This window comes from Callorhinus ursinus, unplaced genomic scaffold (genome assembly GCF_003265705.2).
Source record: "Callorhinus ursinus isolate GAN/ISIS: 27379988/994484 unplaced genomic scaffold, GSC_fseal_2.0 scaffold63, whole genome shotgun sequence".
In the NCBI taxonomy this organism is placed as follows: domain Eukaryota; kingdom Metazoa; phylum Chordata; class Mammalia; order Carnivora; family Otariidae; genus Callorhinus; species Callorhinus ursinus.
In genome coordinates this window covers 7,427,207-7,454,966 of record NW_027397125.1, presented here as the reverse complement: position 1 = coordinate 7,454,966, position 27,760 = coordinate 7,427,207, and the positions used below count along the sequence as shown (strand labels likewise).

The following is a 27,760-nucleotide window of genomic DNA, read 5'->3' as shown; positions in this document are numbered from 1 at the left end:
AAGACACCAGTTATCTAAAAACTAGTTATTTAATGACTACTTATCTTTACTGGGAAATTATGAGTTGGGAGGGGTGGTTAACAGGGATTCTGCTCCCAGAAGTGTTGCTTAGGATGCTCTTGCCAGGTTCTTTGTATGTAAAATGAGGTATAATGCTGATACTGGGCTGAGGCAATAAATTCAGAGTGAACCAACGGAATGTGCTTTACCAAGAAAAGGGACAAAAATTAAAAAGACAAGATAATTGGGGAAATCAAAGGAAAGGATTTCTGTGCTCACAGGCATAAAAGTCTTAGGAGTTCCAAACTAAAGCCATGCGGTAGACACTGACCTAACTAAGGTAAAGCCTCTAAATCCCATGCATTCTCCATTTTAAGTCCATCACCCACAAGGCTTCACCATCAACATCAACAGCTGTATCTCTACTCCAAGCCCCTCCCTTTACTTATCCAACCTATTTTCTGCATACAGCCTGTGTTCAGCCCTCTTCCCAAAGAGGGTGGTTCACCTTGAAACTCTGTGTTGTCAAGGCCCCTGAGGGCCTCCACTGCATCCTCTGCCCGCTCCATGTGTAGGAAGGAATAATCTTTCACGATGTCACATTCGATGACTGGACCACACTCCTCAAACTTGGCCTGAAGCTCTTTGTTGGTACACGTGGGACTGATGTTGCCCACATGCAACTTTGTGGAGGTTTTGCTCTTATTCTTGCTGGCTTCCATGTGGATGTTCACCCCTTGCGGCTTGTAGTGGCGCAGGTTGCATATGGCATCCTCGGCCACCTTTTTGTCCTCTATGTGCACAAAGCCGTAGTTCTTAATGATGTCGGATTCCAGCACCTTCCCATACCGCTCGAAGAGTGAGCGGATCTCCTGCTCTGTGGCCTCCAGGGGCAGGTTTCCAACGAACAGCTTCACCATCTTGACACAGCCCGCACGGAGGCGCGGACGCTTCGGACAAAACGCTAAAATAGCGACTATATGTAGTTCTCTTAATATCCCGGTCATTTTCTCATCCCTAGCCTAAGCCTGCTTGGAATGTGCTTCATGGGAGTCGAGTTTTTTGTTTTCTAAACCAAAAAGTCTGATGTCAAAGTATATTTTTGTAAAGTCTAAAACTCCCACTTAACTACATAGTGAGCACTTGTCAAAGATTTATTTAAGTTGGTAATTAAGGAAACAGCAGGCTATAAATCTGATTCAAAGGAGTACACATTAGAAAAACTTACATTGTCTTCATGTTTCCAACTAATTTTATATAGAGTCTGGGTCCTAACTGATTTGTAAATAGTAGCTCAAACAGAGCTGCACTATCTTGTAGAAAGTCAGATGGTTCTTCAGCAGACTTGGTAGACGATGCCCTAGTAAGACTTTGAAAGAGCATAGTAATCTTTCCGTCTTATTTCCAAGTTTTGGATACATTTTTAAAAGAATTTTTTTTTTATTTTATTAAAACCCTGGCCTATCGAAATATGGAATACAAAGTGGGCTGCAGGGAAGGGAATCAGCTAACCAAGTGACAGAACTTTTTTGGTGAAAAAGGGTGAAATCTAGTATAAATATCCAACTAGTGCAAAACAGGTTCTCTAACTCGCCATCTCAAAACCCAGGATGGTTTAAACCAGACTAATGATGCAGACCATCTTGTGTAACCAAGAGCTACTGGGAAACCAAACTAGAACGCTCTCTGGGCAGCGGTTTGGTAGCTTCGCAGAACTTGCCCCATATTACACTTGATTCAGGAAGCAGCCGTGTGTCACATGAGAGACTGTTTTGGTTCAGGACACCTTTAGCTCAGGAAGCTGAGAAAGGCAGAGAAAAAAACTTGTCCCCGGAAGCCTTCACAAAGAATGCAGTCCTGCTGGCAACTGGATTTTAAACTATAGTTCTGGAATACATTTTTGTTCTTTTAAGCCGTTAAATCCGTGATAATTTGTTACAGCAGCAGTAGGAAATGATTACAGGACCATATGTGTTTTCCCAAACTATTAAAGATCAGTGAACTAGGGGCGCCTGGGTGGCTCAGTCGTTAAGCGTCTGCCTTCGGCTCAGGTCACGGTCTCAGGGTCCTGGGATTGAGTCCTACATTGGGCTCCCTGCTCGGCGGGAAGTCTGCTTCTCCCACTCCCCCTGCTTGCAGAAGTTCTCTCTCTCTGTGTCGAAAAATAAAAATAAAATCTAAAACAAATAAATAAATAAAGATCAGTGAACTAGAGAAAATCTAGCAGAGATGTGTGGTTTTCGTGGCTCTTCCGGACAGAAAAAAAAAACAAAAAAAAAACTAGTTAGGTATTAAATGAATCAAGCCTTATAAATTTTAAAACCTCATTTTTCCTTACATTTTTAAGTTCAACTTTTTTTGTTTTAATTTTATTGGGACATAATTGACATACAGCACTGTATAAGTTTAAGGTATATAACATAGGGACCCGACTTACATACATTGTGAAATGATTATCATGGTAAGTTTAGTTAACATCTATCATCTCATACAGATACAAAAAAGAAGGAAAAAGTTTTTTTCTTACGATAAGAACTTTTAGAGTTTACTGTCTTAGCAGCGTTCCCAAATATACCCTTCAGCAGTGTTAACTATAGGAATCATGTTGTCCATTCCATCCCCAGCCCTGATTTATCTTGTAACTGGAAGTTTGTACCTTTTGAACTACCTTCAGAGGTCCAATTTATAATCTTAAATTCAACTTATAAATAACTATTAAAATGATCATAGTTCTAAGAGTTGGTTTCAAGGAAACTATTATTTAGTCCATTATCGAACATAGTTAATGAGGGGCGCCTGGGTGGCTCAGTCAGTTAAGTGTCTGACTTCCTGTCAGGTCACGGTTTCAAGGTGGGACTGAGCCTCCGCTTCTCAGTTGGGCTCCGCGCTCAGCGGGGTGTCTGCTTGTCCCTCTCCATCTGTCCTTCCTCCCATCCCCCACCCCTGCTCGTGCTCTCTCAAATAAATATAAATAAAATCTTTAAAAATAATTAAATCATCTTAAACAATTTTAAAGTGTATCTAAAGATATACTTGATTATTTTAAATACTTCAGATCTGACTAAACCTTCCCATGTACTTAGTTAATTCTAGCAAATCTAACAAATGTGTTAAATGTAATAGATCCTTGCTTTCTTATATATTCATCCTTAGCAAATTTTCCTATAACTTTTTAACTTAAAACCGACAAATCTAAAATCATGTATCCAGGGTGCCTGGGTGGCTCAGTTGGTTAAGCGACTGCCTTCAGCTCAGGTCATGATCCTGGAGTTCCAGGATCAAATCCTGCATCGGGCTCCCGGCTCGGGGGGGATTCTGCTTCTCCCTCTGACCCTCTTCCTTCTCGTGCTCTGTATCTCTCATTCTCTCTCTCTCAAATAAATAAATAAATTTAAAAAAAATAAAATCATGTATCCATTCATGTATTTTAAGTTAGAATCATAAGTTAGCGTGTTAGATTCTTTAATATGACAAATCTTAAATATTACACATATTCTACATACTAAGTAGGCATAGGATATTCTTAAACCTCACCCAAAAGCATTATACTATGGGTTTGACTTACTTAACCTCCGTATATTGATTCTTGGTTTAAAAGACCCTTCTTTAATTAAAAAGGACCCTTCCCGCTGAGAAAACAATTATATAGTCCTAAGCAAAGTTAACTTCTCATATTAGGGGCTGAGATTTTTGAGGAGATTTTGTGACTTGGTGCTGTAGTTACCCAAGAGGATTCTTCTGGCACAGAAACAAATATAACACGAATTCTGTGGTGGAGAATCCATGCCTTCCAGTGAGGTTGGTTATTCTGTCATTTCTTTCTCCTTAATCACCTTTTTTGGTAGATGACCTGAAGTATGTAACTTGAAGTCAGGAAACTTTATACTTGATAGCAATTGTCTAATCTATTTATTGTTTGATTCTATTCTGAATTATTTTCGTGTTCTATTTAAATTACAGCTGATTGAATTCTGCCCATTTAAAAAAAACAGGATTATTTCTGGCACTGGATCCAGTTGCTGAGCCAACAGGAAATGGGAAGCCAGTAGACAGTTACTGGGGAATTGGTAGATAGATGAGATGTAAGCCACAGTTTTTTTTTTCTATTTATTTTATTTTTTATTTTTTATTGTTATGTTAATCACCATACATCATTAGTTTGTGATGTAGTGTTCCATGATTCATTGTTTGCGTATAACACCCAGTGCTCCACGCAGAATGTGCCCTCTTTAATACCCATCACCAGGCTAACCCATCCCACCCTCCTCCCCTCTAGAACCCTCAGTTTGTTTTTCAGAGTCCATCATCTCTCATGGTTCGTCTCCCCCTCCCATTCCCCTCCTTCATTCTTCCCCTCCTGCTATCTTCTTCTTTTTTTTTTTAACATATAATGTATTATTTGTTTCAGAGGTATAGGTCTGTGATTCATCAGTCTTACACAATTCACAGCGCTCACCATAGCACATACCCTCCCCAGTGTCTATCACCCAGCCACCCCATCCCTCCCACCCCCCATCTCTCCAGCAACCCTCAGTTTGTTTCCTGAGATGAAGAATTCCTCATATCAGTAAGGTCATATGATACATGTCTTTCTTTCTTTGACTTATTTCGCTCAGCATAACACCCTCCAGTTCCATCCACGTCTTTGCAAATGGCAAGATCTCATTCATTTTGATGGCTGCATAATATTCCATTGTGTGTGTGTGTGTGTGTGTGTGTGTGTGTGTGTGTGTGTATACCACTTCTTCTTTATCCATTTATCTGTTGATGGATATCTTGGTAAGCCACAGTTTTTAAGAATGTGTTTGAGAGGATCAGATGACTAATTGTCATGAGTTAAAATAACATATACCATTTTGAGCATTCCACATGCCACGTCCTTTGCTAACCGCTCTATTATATTAGCTCATTTTGCTACAACAACCTTATGAAGGCAAAAGTATTTATTCCTATTGCACAGTTAGGAAGCCGACTCTGAGAGGTACAGTGACCTGCCCAAAGTCACAAGGTTAGTAAGCAGCACAGCCAGGATTCAAAACAGGTGTCTGTCATTCTAGAGTTGTTAACTATCATGGAGAAAGTTCTAGAAGCTTTTCATACTGGCTTCCTTTTCTCCTAATAACAGAATGAAAGGGACATGGAGAAGTTCCCTACCAGTACGCTTTGCCCGCTAAGGAGGCACAGACATAATGGAAGTCCCTTGGCTAGAGTTTGGATCCTGAACAGAGATCTTGCGCTCAGAAGAGGCAGACGGGGCTGCAAGAAGGATTCTCATTCTCGGGGGAATCTTAACTATATGCCTGATGGAACTAAATGAGGACTCTCTAAATTCGTCTGCTTAAAAACGAAACAGAAGTAAAAGTAAAGAAAAACAGTGGTTCTCTTTTGAAACCTGTTCTTTTCTGTTCCTTCCTTCCTCATTGGCATTATAATTTCCTTGTTTTTGTGAATTTGCAAAGTTGCGTAAAGTCCATAAAATGATGGTGCAACTTAATAAATAAGGTGAACATATGTCCCCACTACCGGTCGTTGTCTTCTCAGTCTCTGCAGTGTTCCTCCTGGAAAATGGCCGCCTTCCCTGGGTTATGGCCACCACTCTCACTGAACGTATTCAAGGCCATCTTCTGCCTCCGAATGGTGGGCCTGGGGCTGTGACTGATTCTCCCCAAAAGAACCCACAGAGCTCCTCAGAGAAGGGTTTGCACATTATTGCGATAAGGAGAGATGTGTTGGGGAAAAAGCTTTCGTCTCTCATCTGTGTCTTTTATTTCCTGGATCCTGTGGTATAGAGATTGTTCTGATATAAGCTAATAAGGAAAAACAAAGAGAAGCAAAACTCAGCACTGATAAATTTTACTGAATGAAATTTTACTTTAATGAAATCCTCAGCAGCCGTGGATGTTGATGCCAATGACACATAATTTCCAGAGACACCAGTGGATTCCCCCTCTGTGGATAGAGCCCTGCATTTCCAGTGAGTCTCCCCTTGGTGATCTCTTCCATTAAGAGACCGATTTCGACGCACTTTCTTGTGGGAGAAACTGGATACCCCTGCTTTTTAAGGGGGAAGAGCAATCTATGTGCCTACGAAGGTGAGAATAAAAAGGTTTTATGCTCCAGATTCAAGAAAAAGAGATTGTCCTTTTGCTGTAATCCCACAGGTCAGCATGAAACTCAAACCAACCCTAGTCAATCATTGATAGCCTCACATCGGTACATATGACTTTGACAGTCAGTTAGTGATGGCTCAGTGCTTTGGAAAGTCAGCCAATCAATAACCAACCAATCAATAACATGCTTCTACATTGGGGGAATTTGATAAAGAGTCTGAAATTCTCCCAATCTCTGAATTCCATTCAGACTGTATATAAGATCACCTTGTGCTTTGTTCATAGAGACTAATGCTTAGCATAGTGGTTCCCAGTGCATAGTGTCGGCATCACCTAGGAACCTGTTAGGAACACAGATCTATCAAATTAGAAACTTTGGAGGTTGGGGCCCAGTAATCTGTATGTCAACAAGCTCTTCAGGTGATGCTAAGGCATGTTAGGAAAACCACTGGCTTATAAGTCAGATTCTTTCTTGCTTTGAAAGAAAGATCTGTTTCAGACTGATGACCTCTTCCTTCATCAAAGTGAGACTGTTACTATTTCTGTAGGAAAGGCTGAGAGAGTAGATGGAGGGGAAAGGGTGGGGCTCATCTTACCATGGATGGAAGTGAACCCCGGAAAGGGAAAAGAAGGGTTGCTTTGGCTTAACATTGATTGGGAATTCCTGTTGAAAACATGAGATTGGCCACCACAATCCAAGCTTGCTAGAGTCACTCCAGGAAAGAGAGTTAGGTTGGCCGACTCCCATCTAAGAGCCTGGAAAAGTACAATGTCTAGGCTTTGAGGCAACTCTATATCTCCAGGCTAGTGGTGAGTGTGAATGAGACGTAAACCAGAGTATACCCTGAGAGTTGGTAAAATACCCTGAGACTGTGAATACCCTGAGAGTGGGCGAAAGCCTTGTGTATTCCCAGCAAGCAGGTATGATGGAAGGCGAATCTAACCATTGCCAGAAGTAGCCCTTTTCTTTTCTTCCTTCCTTTTTTTTTTTTTTTTAAAGAGAGAGAAAGAGAGGGTGCATGCTCTCGAGTTTGAGGGGGTGGGAAGGGAGAAGGAGAGAAAGAATCTCAAGCAGGCTCTGCCCCCAGCACGGAAGCCTAACTTGGGGCTGGATCTCACAACCCTGAGATCATGACCTGAGCCAAAAATCAAGAGTCCCACACTTAACCAACTGAGTCACCCAGGCACCCCACCCTTTTCTTTTTTTCTTTAGCAGATTTGTCATTGTCTGAGGTTTATTGAAAATATTACAAGCACAGCAGAAATACTCAAACAACTCCACGTGGGCTTTTAAAATTCATCCCAACTGTAGGCTGAGTGACCTGCAGGGTGGATCCACTGCCAAAGCCCAAGAGCTTCAGCGGTTCCTTAGGGTCACCATCTATTGCAGCGATCTTCTGATCCAGGGCTTAGACCTTAGGAACATAATTCTCTCTCCTTGTCCTGCAGCTGGTTGGAGCTACCTCTCCTAGGTATCTCTGAATCTGCTCCGTCAGATGTGTGGCGTAGCCTGCTGTCCGGTGGCGGAGCTTCTTCCTGGGAATAATGGTGATCTCCTCACACATGTGCTTGTTGATGTGGAAGCTGTTGTCCAGGCGCTTGTAGTACTTCTCCATGATGACCCAGTCTACCACCTTCATAGTTTTGGTGCGAGTGCAGCCCACGTTGGCGGTTCCCTGATTAAAAAAAGCTGCAGTAGGTTTTTTTTAAAGAGTAGTTTTAGGTTCACAGCAAAATGGAGTAGAAGGTACAGAGATTTCCCGTACACCCTTTGCCCCGTACATATGCACAGCCTTCCCCACCATCAGTAGCCCCACTAGAGTGGTACATTCCCTACAGTTAACGAACTTATATTGATATATCATTATCATTCAAAGTCCATGGTTTATCTTAGGGTTCACTCTCGGTTGTTGTACATTCTAAGAGTTTTGACAAAAATATAATGACATGTACCCAACCAGTATAGTATCCTACAGGGGAGTTTCCCCAGCTTAAAAATCCTCCCTGCTCCACCTATTCATCACTCCTCTTCCATTCAGGCTGCTGTAAAGAAAGGCCATCGACTGGGTCACCTGAACCACAGATATTTAATTCTCACAGTTGTAGAGGCAGGAAGTCCAAGACCAAGGCCCCGGCAGATTTGGTGTCTATTGAGGACCCACTTCCTAGTTCAGAGAGGGCATGTTCTCCCTATGTCCTTACGTGGTAGAAGGGGTGCAGGAGCTCTCTGGGGTTCCTAATGGACATAAATCCCATTCCTGAGGGCTCCACCTTCATGACCTAGTCACCTCCCAAGGACCCCACCTCCTTATACCATTGCATATGATTTTGGGGGGGAGGGGCGGAGTCTATATCACTCTCTGTTTTCCCTCTTCCAGGACTGAAGTACGGTAGCATAGGTGGTGTACTGCCCAACTCCAGGAGACACTGCTAACACAGACCACGGTCCCGTGGGACTGGTCTTCTGCCATGACACTGCTGTACAACAAGTTATTGTCACAGGTGGTCTCTTAATTGGTCTTGTGCTCAGTCCATTCTTGGTTCCTTTCTCTCTGTCACTCATGGATCCAGAGCAATCTTTCAAAAGCACAAATCAGATTAATTCTCCCTTCTTGAAACTCCTTGTGGCTTGCTCATTGTCTGTCATCTGTCTCCAGATGATGAGACCCCTGCACACTCAGCCATACCCTTTTCCCGCTAATCTTTTAGTTCCACAAGAGCATCGGGCCTCCTCCCATTCCGGAGCCTTTGCCTGGGCTGTTTACCCTCCTGGGAATGCTCTTTCTTTCTGCTTTGCTTATCCTTTGGATCTCTGTTTAAAAATGACTTCTTTAGAGAAGCCATACCTGATCTCTTGAGTAGACCAAGCCTGCTCCCAGTAAACTCTTTCTTAGTCCCCTGTATTTTTATAATTTTATATGATTGATTAATGTTTCATCCCCAGCAGACTATTAGCTCATAGAGAGCAGGGACTGTGTCTCTTTCATGTGGCATTCCCCCTCAGTTCCTATCACAATGCCTAGCCCATAGTAGGCATGTATTAAATACTCGTTGAATGAATAGGTAAATGAACTGGAAAAAAAAAAACTGGACTTAGATTGGGCAATGTGGGTGTTAGTGAAAGCACCAATAACCAATGTGTGATGTTGAACAGAGTATAGAATCTTTGTTGACCTCAGTTTCTTCCACTGGAGATGAAGAGATTGAAGATTATCTTACTGTCCTCTTTAGCTGTGAAGCTCTTTGATTATATGGATGGCCATCTGTTCCTGATTTTTTAAAAAAGTGTATATTAGGTTGTAGTATACTCTGAAAAGCAAATACTTTGTACCTGTAAAATGCCACATTGCAATTTATAATGCTGCTTAATGCTGGGTATATATATTTGGACGGGTAATTTAGAAAATTTTAAAATGTGGGACAGAAAATTTTGGTGGAAACCATCACAAAAAAGTTTCAGTTTAAGCTGATGCATCAACAGGCCAGGACCATGTTCTTAGAGACGTACTCAAGGTGGGGCTCTGCATTTGCAGGTGGCCAAGTCCTTGGAGGCCAGCTGGGGCCAAGTGAATTTGGCAAGGTGTACATCTCAACTTGATACATACCTAATTCACAGTTTATTTTTATTTAAGATTTTATTCATTTGAGAAAGAGAGAGAGAGTGAGAGAGAGAACACGGGGGGGGGGGGGGGGGGGGGAGTGGCAGAGGCAGAGGGAGAAGCAGGCTCCCCATGGAGCAGGGATCCCGATGTGGGACTCTATCCCAGGATCCTGGGATCATGACCTGAGCCAAAGGCAGACACTTAACTGACTGAGCCACCCAGGGCCCCCCCCAATCTACAGTTCTTTAGAAACAAATTGTTTTTTCTGTGTGGTGAAATCTGATAGTGTCGTAGAGGAAAAGAAACAATCTCTTTCACAATTCGCCCCCCACCATCCTTCTTATAAACAGAGTGTCTGTATATTTTAAACTTCAGGAGATATTAAGATTTAAAATATTTTCTAGGCAGTTAGTATGTGTCCTCTAGATGGCAGAACAGGATTTCATTTTGCACTGTTGAAGCCTCTTGGTCATTTAATTGAAGGTTTCTATTGCAGAAAAGTTCTTAGTGATTTTGTAACTGAAAGACTGAACATATATCTAAAAATGTCTTTTGTATGGATAACAAGTTGACCAATCCAAAGTCACAGGAAGAAGAAGCAAGGTGCATTAGTAGAAAATCTGAACAGTGAATTTTTTTTTAAAATCCAAAATGTTTGATGTTCTTAAGCTACTAAGTTATTTTGAATAAATTGCTTATTATTTTGCCAAAACGTAGATCCTGATAGACTAGCTTTAATGGACAGATAAAGACTTGTTGTTAATTTACCTTTATTGTTGCTACTTAATAAATGTTGCTGGAGTCCCTGAAAACTATTCTCCTTGTAGGTTAAAAATACTGTTACATTTGCCCTTATGCTACAAATTTGCTTACTAACATATTTTTTCCCCAAAGAAATTTCAACAACAAACTTTAGAATAGACTTGTCTTAGTTTTTAGGAATTTTGGATTAGTCACATCTGAAAGATGAGATTACATTAGCCCCATAAGCAATCATTTATAAGAGTTTATGATATTATGAAATGTCATTTCTGAATACAATTGCCATGGGGGATCTATTAGCTTCCTTCCATCTGTTAATAACTGATTCCTACCAGGGAATACATTTTCCATAGAGCAGACATTCAGTAAATATTTATGAATTTGAATGGACTTGAACACAGGTTACCTTCAAAGCTTGGATATAAAACATCTCAAGAGATGTACTCGAGAGTTGAAGTTTAATCTCTCGAAGAGGGATCACGTTTCTCCCACAAAAAGCTTGGATTTCATGTTTCCAAAATGAAGACCACTCTTATCCACTAATATGGAGAAAGTAATATAGACCAATATCTGGATTTTAGGTTTGCTTCTGTTGAGGTCCAAGGTCTATATGTTTTGTTTTAGGTAACAGACAAAAGTGATAGAGTCTGTGCTTTCTCAGTCTCTGATCATTTGCCTATGACTGACGAATCCAAGCAACAATGACAAATAACCATTGTCTGGAGGATGGGCAGCTGTGGCTTCTAAGAGAGACTTGCTGAAGATTCTGAGGCCAAGTCTGCGTGTGGAAGGAAAGACACTGTGATTGATGAGCCTTTTCTGTCAGGCGGAAGAACAGGGAAGAGGGGCAGGCACACCAGGAATTTGTCTTCTCCTCTGGGTTCTGACTGTGACGTCAGAGGGATCTCAGGGTCATTTCTTCAAGGGAATTTCAGTGATATGTGGCTTTTGTACTATAGGATTAGAGTAGTTCCACTAAGAGCGCTTTTCAGGGATGCCTTTCAGGAAGCTTTGCCAGACTTTCTCCACTTACATATCTCTGTTTGTGTTTTGTTTTTTTGGTTGGGCATGCATTGGAAGGCATTATTAGCTGAGAAAAAGGAGTTTATTACACATTTTAAGAAGCAATAGTACCGATTCCTTTCAATTTAGGCATTTGTTCATTTATTTCAACTACAGATACTTCTGTAAAGACTATTAGGAGGCAGGCACTTTGTTAGGGACGGCGTTTACAGTCCTGGGAGAAGAACGTTCTCACCGTCTTGGGGGTTCCTTTTAGATTTGAGTGCCTTTAAAATTACGTTATTGGAAGGATCTTCTAAGTCCAGTTGACTCCTAGAATGTGCCAGCTGGTGTCCTAGGTGCTGCGGATGGAACAGTGACTAAAACACTAAAGCACAGTTCCTACTTTCATGAAACTTTCAGTTGTGTATGCAGTATAATGTCAGCGAAGCATGTTATAAAGGAAAGCAGAAGAAGGTTAATAGGAAGGGAAAGGCTGGTCAGGGAAGTTCTCTCTGTGTATATATATATATTTTTTAACTTGAAGCAGAGCTATGAATGAAGACCTTTGTGAAGACCCATGGGAAGAGAGAAGAGGCAACCAGAGGAAAGGTCATGAGGCTCACACCTGGTGAGCCCATCGCCCACTGAGGAGGCCATGGCATTCAACCAGTGAGCCCCTAAGAGGGAAGGGGTAAGATACCAAATTAGAGATGTAGCCAGATACAGCACCATAGCAAGGACTTTAGCTTTTATTCCAAGCTTTTTGGGAGACGTTGGAGGGTTGTGAACAGAGCAATGCTACAAGCTCAATTCGTGTTAAAATATTCACACCGATAGAGTGTAGGCCAAGGAGAGAATGAGATTAGGCATGGAGACCAGAAAATAAAACTCTATTGTAAAGAGTGAGAAAGATTATTATAAAACAATATTTTTTGTTGTTATACTTTCTATGCAACTATATATAGGATTATCAAAATTCTCAGAGATTAAAACTTTATGTATTTTAAAAGAAATTCTAAGCGAGTTAGCCCTTGTATTGTTTAATACAATATAGCTCAAATATCTATATATCATATAACATCTTAGAATTTAGAAAACATATAAAAACCAGTGATTTCTGAATTTAGATATTAAGAGACACATAAGAAACATCCAGGGCCCATTTACCAGACTTTGCACAAATACTAATGACACACAGTTTGAGATTCCTGGTGACAAACAAACATGTCTAGGCTTCATCAAAACCTATTATTAGAGGACCTGAAGGTCCAAGCAGTTTGGATGGCAGTTCCAAGAATAGAGTATTAAGAAAGAATATTAATTATTATTAATACAAACCCAAATATGAATATATTAATAGGATTATTTGACCTTCAACTTGGAAATCAAGAAAAGATTTCCTCATAGTAATATTTGAGAAGGTTAAGGGGGGAGGGTGATTAGTGTTGTTTGCAAACATTTCTGGTTCTCCCCAACTCTGGGCATGTGAAAAAACTGAACTTCCTGACTCCTCATGGATGGGAAGCCATGTAAGACCATTTCACTTCTCCAAAGATACTTTAATTGACAGAGAAATATCAGATGGAATTTTAAAAACTAGCTAGTCCTATGAAGGATTAACTAGGAAAGTATACCCAACATAACTAAAGTAGTACTTGATAGTTGAAAAAGGCTATACTTTGTCCTTTTTAGATGGTTGTACAACTTGAATCTACTATAATTTTCATAAATTGATTGTTCACAATTTCCATCATCTATAGGCCATCTTCACCATCATGGCCTGAGAAGAATACCAAGCCAGGGTTCTAAATCTTATCTGATTTATAACACTAAAGTAACCCTATCGATCTAAACTTGAGAAGAAAATAAGAAACAAAACAGTTGAAACAGGATGACCAAAAACAAGGTGTCCTGGAAGAACACCAGTGGTAAGTAGTCTCTAAGAGGTCCCCCAATGATCCCTGCCTCCTAGTATTCGTGTCCGTGCGTGGTCCCTTCCCCTTGAGTGTGGGCTGCACTTGGAGACTCGCTTCTAATGACTAGAAGATGACAACCATAACTGCCACTTCTGGATTATGTTACAAAAGACTGCCTTCTATCTTTGGCTGCTCCCTCTTGTTTTCTTGCTCACTTGGTCAAAGGGAAGCCAGCTGCCATGTTGTAAGCTGCCCTGTGGACAGGTACCTGTGTAAGGCAATGAGAAAGTCCTCCTCACAGCCAGTGAGGAACTGAGCCAGTGAGGAACCAGTGAGCCCGTGAGGGACTTGAGGCCTTCAGTCCAGCAACCTGTGAGGAACTGAATCCTGCCAATAATCACAGATGTGTCCTTACCCCAGCCAACAGTGTGACTGCAAGGTCAGGAAAGACCGCAGCCAGCCACATCCAAATTCCTGATTGCAGAAGCTGAGATAATAAATGTTTTCTGTCTCAAGCTGCTAACTTTTGAGGTAATTTGTTATATGGCAATAAATAATACAATAGCTTAAGTATATCCTGGAGCACAATGCCAAAGAATATAAATGCAAAGCTATGGGCTTCTGAGAGTGTATTTTAAACGTGTCTGGGCTGAATCCAATAGCCATAAAGGAAATAGTCTTTTTAGCTAAATCATGAAGACCATGTGTCAAAAGCAGAATTACTTGTTAAGACCAAACTATACCTTGTTAATACTCACCCTTATCCGTGTGCAACTCTTCATTTCTCAGCTTCTCTTCCAGTTAGATTCACCATGTGGCTAGTTCTGTCCAGTGGAATGTAAGTAAAAGTGAACTGTTTTACTTCTGGTTGATTTCTTCCCCTAATAGACTGGTTCAACTTGAAACCAGAGGATGGTGAGGCCCCAAGATGGAAGGGGCATGTGGCAAGAGAGAGCAATAAGTTCAATGGTATTAAGCCACTAGGATTTCGGGTTTTATTTGTTCCCATAGTACAGCCTGTCATATCCTGGCTACTATATCCAGTAATAGTTACGATGTAAAGGGTAGCATGTCCATTGAAATAACAATTTTTAAGTATCCTGACTGCTCTATATACACAGAGACAATATCACTTGTCTAATTTGTAGGGCAGGTTCTTTGTATATTTTCATTTTCCCCCTAGCGAGAACACTTTTCTCCTCCTCCACAGAGGTTTGGTTACACAGTCTAGAGGGGACCTAGATGCAATCCGTGCCCTGGAAATTTGCCACCTGCATATTCCACTCCTGTCCCATTTAACCTTGATAACCAATTTACCGGGATATGAAACTTATATATTTCTGGTAGTAATTTGTGTGCTTGCTTTTCTTTTTCTTTTCATTTCTTTTAGGATATAGATACATTCTTGGATTCCTTCAGCTCTTTAGAAACTGACAAATGGCAAGAGTATATGCTTTAATAAAGAACTATCTGTTTTAATAAAGAACAATTTCTCAGTCCTTTTTTTAAAGTAATCTCGGGACACCTGGGTGGCCCAGTTGGTTAAGTGGCTGCCTTCAGCTCAGGTCATGGTCCCAGGGTCCTGGGATGGAGCCCCACATCGGGCTCCTTGCTCAGCAGGGAGTCTGCTTCCCCCTCTGCCTGCCACTCCCCCTGCTTGTGCTCTTTCTCTCTCTCTCTGACAAATAAATGCAAATCTTCAAAAAAAAAAAAAAAGTAATCTCTATGCCCAATGTGGGGTTCCAACTCAGGGCCCTGAGATCAAAAGTCACATGCCCTACTGATTGAGCCAGCAAGCACCCCATGATTTCTTAGCCTTGATTGGTATGGGAACAGCCTGGGACAAAAGGTGGGCCTTTGGTTTCACTTTTATCTTTTAGGCCACCATCTATACACCGTGTGTCTAGACATGGAATACTCTATGGAGACTCTGAAAGTCCTATGATGTCATGTTTCCAAAAGGAACAGTCTCCTGGTGCCCATCCATGCCCACCCTATAAAAGTGCATCAGAATGCTTGAATTTATTCATTCATATGTTAATCAACTAATTCAACAAATATGTATCCAGTGCCTAAAATGTGATAGGCTTCATGGTAAGTGGTAGGGACACAAAGCTAAGGAAGACCTGGTCTCAGTCGTCAGGGACAGTAGAGGCCATAGGAAAGAGCTATGGTAAAGAATCACTACGTAAAGAGCATTACAAAGGAGCCAGAGGGGCCATAGGTGGTAGTTTGGAGTGTGAGGGAAGGAGACCTGGGTCAAGGGGACACAGTGTCCGGGATTTTAAAGATTTTATTTATTTATTTTCTCAGAGAGAGAGAGAGAGGGAGGGAGAGAGAGGGAACACAAGCAGGGGGAGTGGGAGAGGGAGAAGCAGACTCCCCGCCGAGCAGGGAGCCCGATGTGGGGCTCGATCCCAGGACCCTGGGATCATGACCTGAGCCGAAGGCAGACGCTTAACTGACTGAGCCACCCAGGCGTCCCGAGAGTGACGTTTAAGTTGAAATCGAAGGGTAAGCGGGAGGTGGTGGGGAAGGGTGTGGAGAATGTGCTGTGTGGACAGAACAGACAAGGTGAAGGCTCTGAGATGAGGGGAAAAAAATGGATGAATGCACTGTAGGAAGGGAAATCAGACCAGTGTGGCTGGAGGTACGTGGGTCTTTCAGGGCCTAACCTTGATAACACATCATATAGTCGGAGAAACTTTGCAGAAAGGATGGATTCCCTAACTAAAGATTTCCAAATTCAACAGGGAAAATAAGAAAATTTTTTTCCTTTCAGATTCTGACTGCTTTCTTCCATATTGTCCATGTTCTGTAAAATGAACTTGACCGAATGCATTATTTTCGGGTTTTTTTTTTTTTTTTCAAGTTTCACTGATGGTTGAGCTTAGGGTGCTTGGTTCGAGCCAAGTACATTCCCGGCCATTTTATTTTTTCAGAATCATCTGTGACATATTAACATATTGGGGAAGCTGAGAGGTTAAAGGCTGATGCTTTAAACCGGTTGTAGAATAAATTCTGTGGTAAAGATGATGTTATATTTACAGTACAAATGTTAATAAAAGGATTCATTAAAAATCCTTGTAAAAAAAGATACTGCTATAAAGTTGTGTGGGCGTCTACCCTCTGACCCTGGAAACTCTCATGCCCAAACTTTAGTCAAAACACGGTCTTTGGTTTTTCCTGATTGTATCCCAGAAAATGTGAGCTACCAAGATGTTCTATTATTCTGTCTGCACTAGGTGATTATGTTTGCCAGCGGCTTGGAAATGAATCGTTGGCCTGGTCTAGGAAGGATCTCTTTAAAAGCAAACCATAGAATAATATTAGAGTGTATTGTTTGATGACTGTCAGTGGTGGGCAAGTCCGTGTGCTCCGAAACAAGGAGACTGCCAGTGGCATCAGCCTGAGTCCCAGGTGCTGGGCGATTCGTGGAATGACACCACTCCCTCCCCACCCCCTCATCTACATGTGGTGGCAGAACATCTGTGTCAGCAGCTCATTTATCAGCAACCAGCACCATTCGCACTGATAATGTCTGCAATTAGAGCCAATTAGTCCTGATTGAAAGTGAGGGATCAAAGGTGTTATGTAATTTGAGAGGGGAGAAACAACATCTGGAGTCCTGTCATCTTGGTGGGAGAGACGGGAATGAAATTCTGGGGAAGAGTAAATGCGAGCTTCTGTAAACAACAAGTTGTGGGGTGATTTCTTCAGGGATTGAGTTCCACGTAACTTTAGAGCTGCTTAACCGTTCTAGCTAGCATGTATTGAGTGCCGCAAGGATTGGGCTCAATGTTGACGTGTGCGAACTCGCCGAAAGCTCACCACAGCCCTATGAGAGGGATATTATCTTTGTCCCTTTACCTTTGGAGGTCCACAAACAGGGAGGGACTGCAGAAGTCAAGCACGCATACAGTGCCCAAGGATGAAGCTGACGCCAGCACTGCTGAGGCGCATGATGCTGGCCGTTAGTCCTGGTGTCTAGCTTCTCCCCCTCATCTCTGTGCTACACCACATTTCCAGCTCACCAACAGCAACACCGGGGATGAAGGACCCTGAAAGTTTCATGAACAGTAGGAAGAAGGGCTAGCTTAATATAACAGGTCAAGGTGCTCATCCACGTGATGTATCAAGGATGAGCTTCTTGGCTATCCCCTGATATTTCCTGCTATTTGCTAACTGATGCCTGGAATTCCAAAGCCTGAAACATTAGGCTCTAATCCTGTCAGAGCATGTCCCCCCTTCCTGTTAAAATGCAGGAAGGCTAGATCTTTAAGCTCTAAATAAGTAGTGGCATTTGTATAATATGAATGAGAGGCAAGTGATCTGGTCTTCCCAGGACATGGGCACATTGTGAGGCCACTGAATGGAAGAGACTACAGCAAGAAAGAGAGGGGGAACACAGGGTGGTGATGAGGGAGCAGAAGGCTAGCTGAGGATAAAGCACAAGCTGACACCCTGCAAACCCGCCCCCCCCACTCCTGGATGGGATCTGTGTGACGTTCCTCCAGGAAGCCCCCGACTACCTTCATGTTAATGCCTTTCTAGAGCGAAAAATAACCTTAACTTGACAATGGCAAGTCCACCAGTATCCTGTGAGTCTTCAACATTTGAAAATCCTTTTGAAACCTCCCTTTTCCTTACCTCCCCCAACTCCCATAGTATATAATCAGCCACCCCTCACAAGCCCAGGGCAGCAGCTCTTTCTCCCCATAGACCATGTCCCTGTGCTTTAATAAAACCACCTTTTTGCACCAAAAATGTCTCAAGAATTCTTTCTTGGCCGTCGGCTCAGGACCCCACCCCACCAAACCTCATGTATAGTCCAAAACCACATAAGGTTGGAGCATTTATTTAGACTATAATGTGAGTGGTGTCCCCAGAAGTACCCAACACTGTGGTGGGCACACACACATGTGTATGTATGTGTGTGTGTGTATAACTGAAGATGAACTGAGGACATATTTTGCTTCTTCGTCAAATACTTCTTACAGCAGTTTCCAAGGCATTTTTAAACTTTAAAATGTGCCCTTCTATTACACTGGGCTGTGTTTAAGGAGGTTTCTGCAACCTAAACTGACCCATTTAGTTCCTAAAGTCCAAGAGACTCAACAACTTGTCCACATGACCGCAGAGAATGTATGGGACATCGATACTTGGGTGTTATCCCATTCTGGTTAAAAAATGAAAATTAACAAACCATCAACCTCAGTAGTTCATAAATATTTCATTAAGCTTTAATTGTAATGGGAAATTTTGCAAAATTTGCCTAACGTCGAAGTTATAAAAAATTAGTCTTTTAAAAATTGTTCCTATAGGCAACCTGCTTTGAATTATTACTAAGGAGTAAAAACAAGGGCTGTGTTAGGGCAGATGATAGAAACTGAAAGCTGCATGCGGTTTTTCTAGCAAGCATTCCCAAAGGGGCCCTGGTGGCTAGGTACATGCTTTTGATTAAATTCACTGTTTCTTCTATTGTGGCTACAATGCCTGGGCCGGTGACCAAATGTGCTCCTTTCATGGGGATTTGTGCATTAAAAAATCACAGAAAGGTGCTCTCTGAAAATGTCATATTATATGAATGTTTTATAATATTTTGTGAATGCTGACCATTTTGGGTAAGGTTTTTGAACTTCAAGATAATTACACCCAGTGTACTCAGTATGGGCATCCAGAGGTTAGCAGGATGGAAAGTACATTGTAGTCACCCATTCCTGAAGGTTCCTTCTCCTTGTGGTATGTGTGCAATGCCCCTTTACTGAGCTTGATTTTACTGACAAGTGTATATTAGAGCCAAGCTGTGTGGGCTGGAGTCCTGGCTCCATCATTCCTTAACTGCTCAACTTCGGCAACTAGTTTAGCCTCTGTGTCTCAGTTTGCTTTTCGAATAGAAAGAGAATGATACTGATACTTTCCTTGTCAAATTGTTGTGAAAATTAAATAAGAGAATACATATACAATGGGCTTGGAATTGTGTGGCTCATAATAAATTCTTAAGAAATATTTATTACACTTGCCCTTTCTAATTTTCTTTTCCTAAACTTTCCCTTCAATCTTTCCTCCATCATTCTTACATCAAACATGTTCCTGACACCTTATGACATTTTCTATTTCATCTTTGAGATTCCTTCCAACTCTGAGTTTAAGATTCTAGGATTCTTTGACATGTCAGGCATTGCAATAGGTGTGTTGGGGAGTACAGATGAAGAGATGTGATCTCTGCTCTCAGATTACCGCCCTACAGAGGGGAGAGGACAGTTTCAGATAATCGACGCAGTAGGCAGAATGTGATACATGCTCTTACATATGTATCAAGTGCATTGGTGATACAGGAAGAGGGAGGGAAGAAAAATTTCAGTTGGAGAATGAAATATGATTTGGGATAGCTTTTCAGCTATCTTGGCCTTTGCATTTGATCTCTTTTTGAGATTTTATTTATTTATTTTGGAGAGAGAATGCGAACAGGAGGAGGGGAAATGGGAGAGGGGTAGAGAGAATGTCAAGCAGACTCCCTGCTGAGCAGGGAGCCCGGCACAGGGCTCAACATGGGGCTCCATCTCACGACCCTGAGATCATGACCTGATCCGAAACTAAGAGTCAGACGCTTAATAACTGAGCCACCCAGGCGCCTCTGCATTGCATCTTGAATGAGGACCTTTGAAGGTTTGGGAATAGGTGAGCAAAGGCTCCGAGGCTGGAAAGTGAAGAATGAGTCTGGAGAACTTGAGTAAGTCTATGGAACTGGAACCTAGATATCATCGCTGGCAATTGCAGCCTAGGAATTCATGATTCCTAAAGAACTAGCAGGACATGCTAAGATTGGATTTTGTTTTACAGATAATAAGAAGCGCTTGAAAGTTTGAAACAAGTAGGGCCAAAATCAGTCCTTATTTCTTCTTTCTTTCTGTTCTGTTCCTTCTTTCTCTTTGCTACTGATTAAAGGACTGCTTTTCATTAAAACAACTGGTCAACCCTACCTACCCTTTCCCTTTGCCTCACATTAAACTTGCTATGAATCCCTCTGGAGAAGGAGTACTATGTGTTCTGTTAAGGTGATTTATTCTCCTCTGGGAGCTTAACTTACATTTACATATTCTAAATGACAGACGCAAAGAGAACATTCTTTATAATATATATTCTAATGACTTGAGCTTCGTCAGTGATGACTTTTTTTAAAAGATTTTATTTATTAATTTGAGAGAGAGAGAGAGCGTGAGCTTGAGCACAGGAGTCATGGGGGAGGGTTAGAGGGAGAGGGAGAAGCAGACTCCCTGCTGAGCAGGGAGCCTGACTCAGGCCTCGATCCCAGGACCCTGAGATCATGACCTGAGCCGAAGGCAAACGCCCACCGACTGAGCCACCCAAGGGCCCCTCAGTGATTAGTTTTGAATAGAAACATTGTAGATTAAATTTGCCTTGAGTCAAATATTGATAACCCAAAGTAACTAGTGGATGTTGACTTATAGCAGCCTAAAATAGGCATTTTCTTTTGGAAGGGTGCTCCCTTTTTGAGTACTTGCATTATAAATCTGTAATAAGCACAACTTCAAGGTAACGTATGGAAAAAATTTGTGTTCTGAACACAAAACAATGTGATTTTCTATTGAGACGAATGTACTTCCATGTAAATTTGCTTCTTCAGTCAGTATTACAGTTTCGTATAATTTTGAGTTGCGTGTTATGAGTAGGACTCTACTTAATGCCCCCAAATTTAGCTACATTCTGTTAAAGTAGTAAACAAGGAGACCATTAGACCAAGGTGACTCTGACACCTTGGAGGCCTATGTAAGCAAACTGAAACCTAAGCCAGAGTCAATGAGAAACAAAACTTAAGAACATCTAATCACAGACAGCCAACTAGGTCTTCCCCAATAAAGCAGCCAATGAAGCTATAGCTAATCAAATAATTGCTTTGCTTTGTTTCTGCATCTGCCCCATAAGAGACTTCTTCTTAGCTTCTGTCCTTAGAAAGTTCCTAACCACTTTCAGCTTGGTGTTACTTGATTTAAATGAGTGTTTGCTCAAATAAACTCTTATAAATTTTAAGGTACCTCAGTTTCTGTGTTTTGTAAGCTCAGAAAGGAAGAACCAGCTTTCCCCCGTGCCATGTTTTTGTCTCCACAGCAAGTTACATAATCTCTCTGTTTCCTCATCTGTAAAGGAATAATTATAAAAGTAATTACCTCAAAGAAATGTTGTGATTATTAAATTGTGTATACACAGCTGTTTGAATATGTTTGACATGTAGCAAGTTCCATGTTTCAGTGAATGTACTATTTTATCAATAAGGATGAAGAGGCTTTCTTTACTTGGTAAATTTTCTTTGTTTATTATGCCAGGACCATCTTTTTATTTTTTTTCTTAAGTCTAATTTTATTATCTTAGAGCAGTTTTAGATTCATAGCAAAGGTGAGCAGAAGTATAGAGAGGGTCCCCAACGCCCCTTTCCCATGCATGCACAGCCTCTTCCACTCTCAGCATATACCACCAATGTGATATATTTGCTACAGTTGATGAACCCACATTGATGGGATTTTTAGGGCATTGAAAATACTCTATATGATACTATAATGGTGGATACATATCATCATATACTTGTCTGAACCCTTAGAATATACAACACCAAGAATGAACCCTAATGCAAACTACGCACTTTGGGTGATAGTGATGTGTTAATGTAGGTTTATCGGTTGTAACAAATGTGCCATTTTGGCGGGGGATGTTAACAGTGGGGGAGGTTGTGCATATGTAGGGGCAGGGGTATATGGGAAATCTGTGTATTTTCCTCTCAATTTTGCTATGAACCTAAAAGTGCTGTAAAAAAATAAAGTCAATTAAAAAAGAATCCTCTGAGCTCTACCTTTTCATCTTTTCCTTCTCCTCAATCCCTGGCAACCACTGATCTATTTACTATCTTAATAGTTTTGCTTTTTCCAGGCAATATGGTTGGAATAATACAACCTGTATGATTTTCAGATTACCTTCTTTTACCCAGTAACATGTATTTTTGGTTCCTCCATATCTTTTCATGGCTTGATAGCTCATTTTCTTTTCTTTTCTTTATTTATTTTTAAGAGATTTTATTTATTCATTTGCGAGAGACAAAGCCAGAGCACAAGTGGAGGAGAGGGCGAGGGAGAAGCGGACTCCCCGCTGAGCAGGGAGCCCAACTCGGGGCTGGATAAAGACATGAGCCGAAGGCAGAGCCTTAACCAACTGAGCCACCCAGGCGCCCCTCATTTCTTTTTGGTACTGAATAGTAAATTCAATTATATGGATGTCCCACAGTTTATTTTATTTTATTTTTTTTAAAGATTTTATTTATTTATTTGAGAGAGAGAGAATGAGAGACAGAGAGCATGAGAGGGAAGAGGGTCAGAGGGAGAAGCAGACCCCCCGCTGAGCAGGGAGCCTGACGTGGGACTTGATCCTGGGACTCCAGGATCATGACCTGAGCCGAAGGCAGTTGCTTAACCAACTGAGCCACCCAGGCGCCCATGTCCCACAGTTTATTAATTCATTCATTTATTAAGGACATCTTGGTTGCTTCCAAGTTTTTTGCAATTATGAATAAAGCTGCTGTAAACATCCGTGTGCAGGCTTTTGTGTGGATATAAGCTTTTAATTCATTTGGGTAAATAGTAAGATGTATAATTCGTGGATTACATTGTAAGAGAATATTTAGTTTTATTGGAAACTGTCAAAGTGGGTGGAAGGGGGTCTTCCAAAGTGGGTGTACCATTTTGTACTCAAACTAGCAATGAATACAAGTTCCTGTTGCTCCACATCCTTGTCAGCCTTTGGTGGTGTCAGTGTTTTGGATTTTGGTCATTCTAATAGGTATATAGTGGTGTGTCGTTGCTTAATTTGAAATTTCCTAATGATGTATGATGTTGAGCATCTGTTCATATGATGATTTGCCATCTATATATCTTCTTCGGTAAGGTGTCCAGTTCCTTTGTGCATTTTTTAATTGGTTTGTTTGTTTTCTTATTGTTGAGTTTTATGGGTTCTTTGTATATTTTGGATAGCAGTCTTTTATCAAAAATGTCTTGCAAATATTTCTCTCAGTCTGTGTCTTGTCTTCTCATTCTCTTGACCTAGGCCAATAATTCAAATTTAAAAAAAATTTGAATTAGAAAACAATGTCTTAACTAGAAACTTATAACAGAGTGAGGAGAAATAACATTGGAGCAGCTAAAGATTGTGGGTTTTTTTCCCCCAGTGTAAAATACTGTGGCTAGATTGTTTTTCTAGTCTTTTAAAGAACATTTTCATTTTAAAATAATTTCAGATGCACAGAATTGCAAAATTAGCATAGGGAGTTCTCTTTTGACTTTTCCCTTTGCTTCCCTTAATGTTAATGTCTTACATAAGCATGGTACACGATTACAACTAAGAAATTAATGTGGGAACAACACTCCTAGCTAAACTACAGGCTATTAGGATTCGACCAGCTTTCCACTAATGTCCTCTTCTATTCCAGGATCCAACACAGCATATCATGTTGTATTTAGTTGTCATGTCTCCTAGGTTTTCTTTACTCTTTTGTGGTTTCTCTGTCTCTCCTTGTTTTTCAAGACTCTAACACTTTTGAGAGTACCAGGTGAATATTTTGTAGAGTATCTTTCAATTTGTGTCTGTCTGATGATATCTCATGATTAACTGGACTGGAATTATGGAGTTCTGGGAAGAACACCACAGAAGTAACTTGCCTTTCTCATCTTGACATATTAATGGGTACATGATATCAACATGACTCATACTGATGGTGTTAACCTTGATCATTTGGTTAAGGTGGTATCTGCCAGGTTTCTCTCCTGTAAAGTTATAATTTTTCCCATTCCATGTTCTATTCATTAGAAGCCAGTCACTAAATCCAGACCATACTCAAAAAAGGACAATTAAGCTCCACCTCCCAGAACCACAGTAATTAATAGGCACCACAATAATTACTAAATATTATGGGTGATACTTTGAGGCTATGCTAATATCCTATTTATTTTTAAAGTTCTGACCACTAATTTAAGCATCCATCAGTGGAATTTCCCTGTGGCAATAATAACTACTGTAAAATTTTAATGATTTTCTATTTCTCTCATTTTTTTCTTTTTTAAAAGATTTTATTTATTTATTTGAGAGAGAGAGAGAGAGCATGCACAAGCAGGGGGAGCAGCAGAGGGAGAGGGAGAAGCAGGCTCCCCTCTGAGCAGGGAGCCCAATGCGGGGCTCAATCCCAGGACCCTGAGATCATGACCTGAGCTGAAAGCAGACACTTAACCGACCTAGCCACCCAGGCGCCCAGGATTTCTCTTATTAGCCCACCCTAAGACACTTTTGCTTATTAAGGCAGACACTGCTTCAGAGGTACGGGGAAGGATTTCCTTCAGACCAAAATATAATTCTCACTTGACCAATGGTACCTGACATCACCTCTGTGTGGGTGGAAGAAAACCCTTTATTCCAAGCATCATCTAAAACGCACACAACCTGCCCCACATTGACCCCCTTTTCTGTTTCACCAACTAGCTCAGACCTGCACTTTGACATCCTGATTAGGACCAACTCTGCCATCTGTTTGCGCTGTCTTCTCAGCTGCTCCTGGGGGGACCGGTAACATACCCCCTTCCTACTAGGAGCCCTGTTTGACTTGACTGTGAGAATAGCCACTGTTGAGCCAGGCCTAGATTCCCTGCCTGGCTGGTCTTTGCCACAAAACCGATGCCAAGCCTGGCTCCGAAAGGCTGGGCCTGTGACAGTCGACAGTCAACAAACGTGGCTTGAAAGTTAAAACTGAGCATAGAGAAAACCAGATCCTGGTGGAGTCAGCAAATTAGCATATTCCCCTGAGTCAGTTTCCCTTAAACTAATTAAGTTTCCCTTTGCTCACCACTCTTTGTTGAATTTTCTCAAGCTTTTTATGATTCAATGAAACACAAGCTTGTGGATTTCTTTGTATATTGCTTAATAGATCAGCATGTCAGCAAATAACTTCTTTACAGGGAGTTGGTGAAATGCAGGGGTGACTGACAATTGCTCAATGCCTAGAAAAAAACACATCACCAAATAGGGCAGGTGGGAAAGGAGTACAGTTACATGAAAGCTTAATCTGCAATTCTAGGTTTTAATGCACAGTGGATTAATATAAAAATGGAGAGTGTTCCTATTGATTTCTGAGAAAAAAAATCAGGCTATTCCTTTTATGTGGTTTATTCATTAAGCATTGACAAAGACACCATTTCACCATACTTTGGCTTTTCTTATCTTCATCAGAGACAGGAATTGATTTTTTTTTTTATTTGGGCCTGTCAAATCTGAATGTTGAAAATAGCTAGCAAATAAGCTAAAAAATTTACAGTGCTGAATGTGTGCCTTTTGCTGTTTGGCATAATAAGAGTTGAGATTTTAGAAAGAGGCTCTGTGGATAAGGCCTGGGTAAGAGGAAGAAGTCATTAAAGTTACAAAGCCTTAGTACTTTTACAGAAAATTGAACTTTAGGGAAGAAAAATCTGGTGGTATTTGTTACAGGGTTGATTGTTCCTAGCTGGTCTATGTTCAAATATTGAGCATCTTCCATGTGTGGGAATGATAGTGACGGCAATGGCAATCCATACGGTAGGTTTCCATGTGGGATTCACGTAGGGCTTTACTGACAGGATTTGTGCAGAGCCTGAGAGCCTGCCTGCATCATTCTGCTTCTAGAGCATTCAGCGATGTCCGCAGTTTCTCCCATTAGAATGACATTTATATTTTTGCATCATCATTTGGATTTCTAGGGGGTGAATGACCCTGTTATCAGGACAGAGAAATATCTTAAACATTAATAGGTATCAATACTCTAGATTAATTGCTTCCCTCCCCACAGTGAGAAAAATCCACTAAAATAGAATGCGTGTGCACTGGGTAGTGGACAGTGATTAAAAAGATGGGAATAGTTCTGCTGAAGGTGGAAGGAGGAGCAAAAATAAATATGCTGAACATTCTAGAGCAAGAGCTCATGTTGTGGCTCTGGAAGATTCAGATATTCAGGGGGTGATGAATGAAAAATAGGTCTTTGGATCATATCAACACATTTTTGCATTTTTCTTTTCTTTTCTTGTTAACCACTAACCATACTTGATGTTTCTTCTGTTTAAAATGCAATTTAATAAAAAGGGGGCACCTGCATGGCTCAGTTGGTTAAGCGTCCAACTCTTGATTTTGGCTCAGGTTGTGATCTCAAGGTCCTGAGATCGAGCCCCTAATTGGGTTCTGTGCTGGGTGTGGAGACTGCTTAAGATTCTCTCCCTCTCCTCTGCCCGCTCCCCTCAACTCCCCTGCTAGGACATGCTCTCTAAATAAATAAATAAATAAATAAATAAATAAATAAATAAATAAATACATAAAATGCAATTAATATGATTGAAAGCATAGTGATAGCAGGAGAAACCATTTCACCCAGACACAGATTCCTGTTCTGCATAAATTCCAGGCGATTCCAAGAATTTGTATCCAATTCTATAATACTGTAAGCACTATCCTGTTATTTAAAAAACTTCAAAGCTGTAGTCAAAACACAGCTAAAATATCCTATTACGTATGTTTTCTTTCAGAGGAATCAACCGATAAAACCGGAAACAGCCATTAACTTTAGGTAATCATCTGTGTCTGAGAGTTCAATGCTCCAAGAACTACAAAGAACATTTGCTGACAAGGTCATGCAAAAAGTTTCCCTGTTTTGATTTGACATTCAGAAACATTCCATTACACAGTGGCGCCAACTTGAGTTTTTTTTTTTTTTAAGATTTTTATTTATTTGACGGAGACAGAAATAGCAAGAGCAAGAGCACAAGCAGGGGGAGTGGGAGAGGGAGAAGCAGGCTTCCCGCAACGAACAGGGAGCCCAATGCGGGGCTCGATCCCAGGACCCTGGGATCATGACCTGAGCCGAAGGCAGACGGTTAACGACTGAGCCACCCAGGCGCCCCGCTTAAGGACTGAGCCACGCAGGTGCCCTGCCAACTTGAGTTTTTATCTTTACAGTCGTTCCTCCTCATCCCCAGGGCAAGTTCCAAGACACCCCTCCCCCCACCACCACCCCATGGATGCCTAAAACCTCAGATAGTACCCAACCCTATATATACTTTGTTTTTTTCCCCTATATACACATACCTATGATAAATTTAATTTATAAATTAGGCACAGTAAGAGATGAATACCCCAACTAAGAGTAAAATAGAACAATTATAAAAATATGCTGTAATAAAATGTGAATGTGATCTCTCTCAAAATATCTTAAGGTAGGGCACTCACCCATCTTGGAATGCTTTGAGGTGACAAAGCGCCTGCGCGTGAGTGAGGCGAGCCAATGACGCAGCAT

At 41.2% G+C, this 27,760-nt stretch overlaps 2 pseudogenes; both read right to left on the bottom strand.

Moving 5' to 3' along the window:
• Positions 1-422: 422 nt before the first annotated feature.
• On the bottom strand, positions 423-920 carry LOC112839019 (RNA-binding protein 4 pseudogene; annotated as a pseudogene).
• A 6,448-nt stretch (positions 921-7,368) lies between these two features.
• On the bottom strand, positions 7,369-27,734 carry LOC112839092 (small ribosomal subunit protein eS17-like; annotated as a pseudogene).
• Positions 27,735-27,760: the final 26 nt, after the last annotated feature.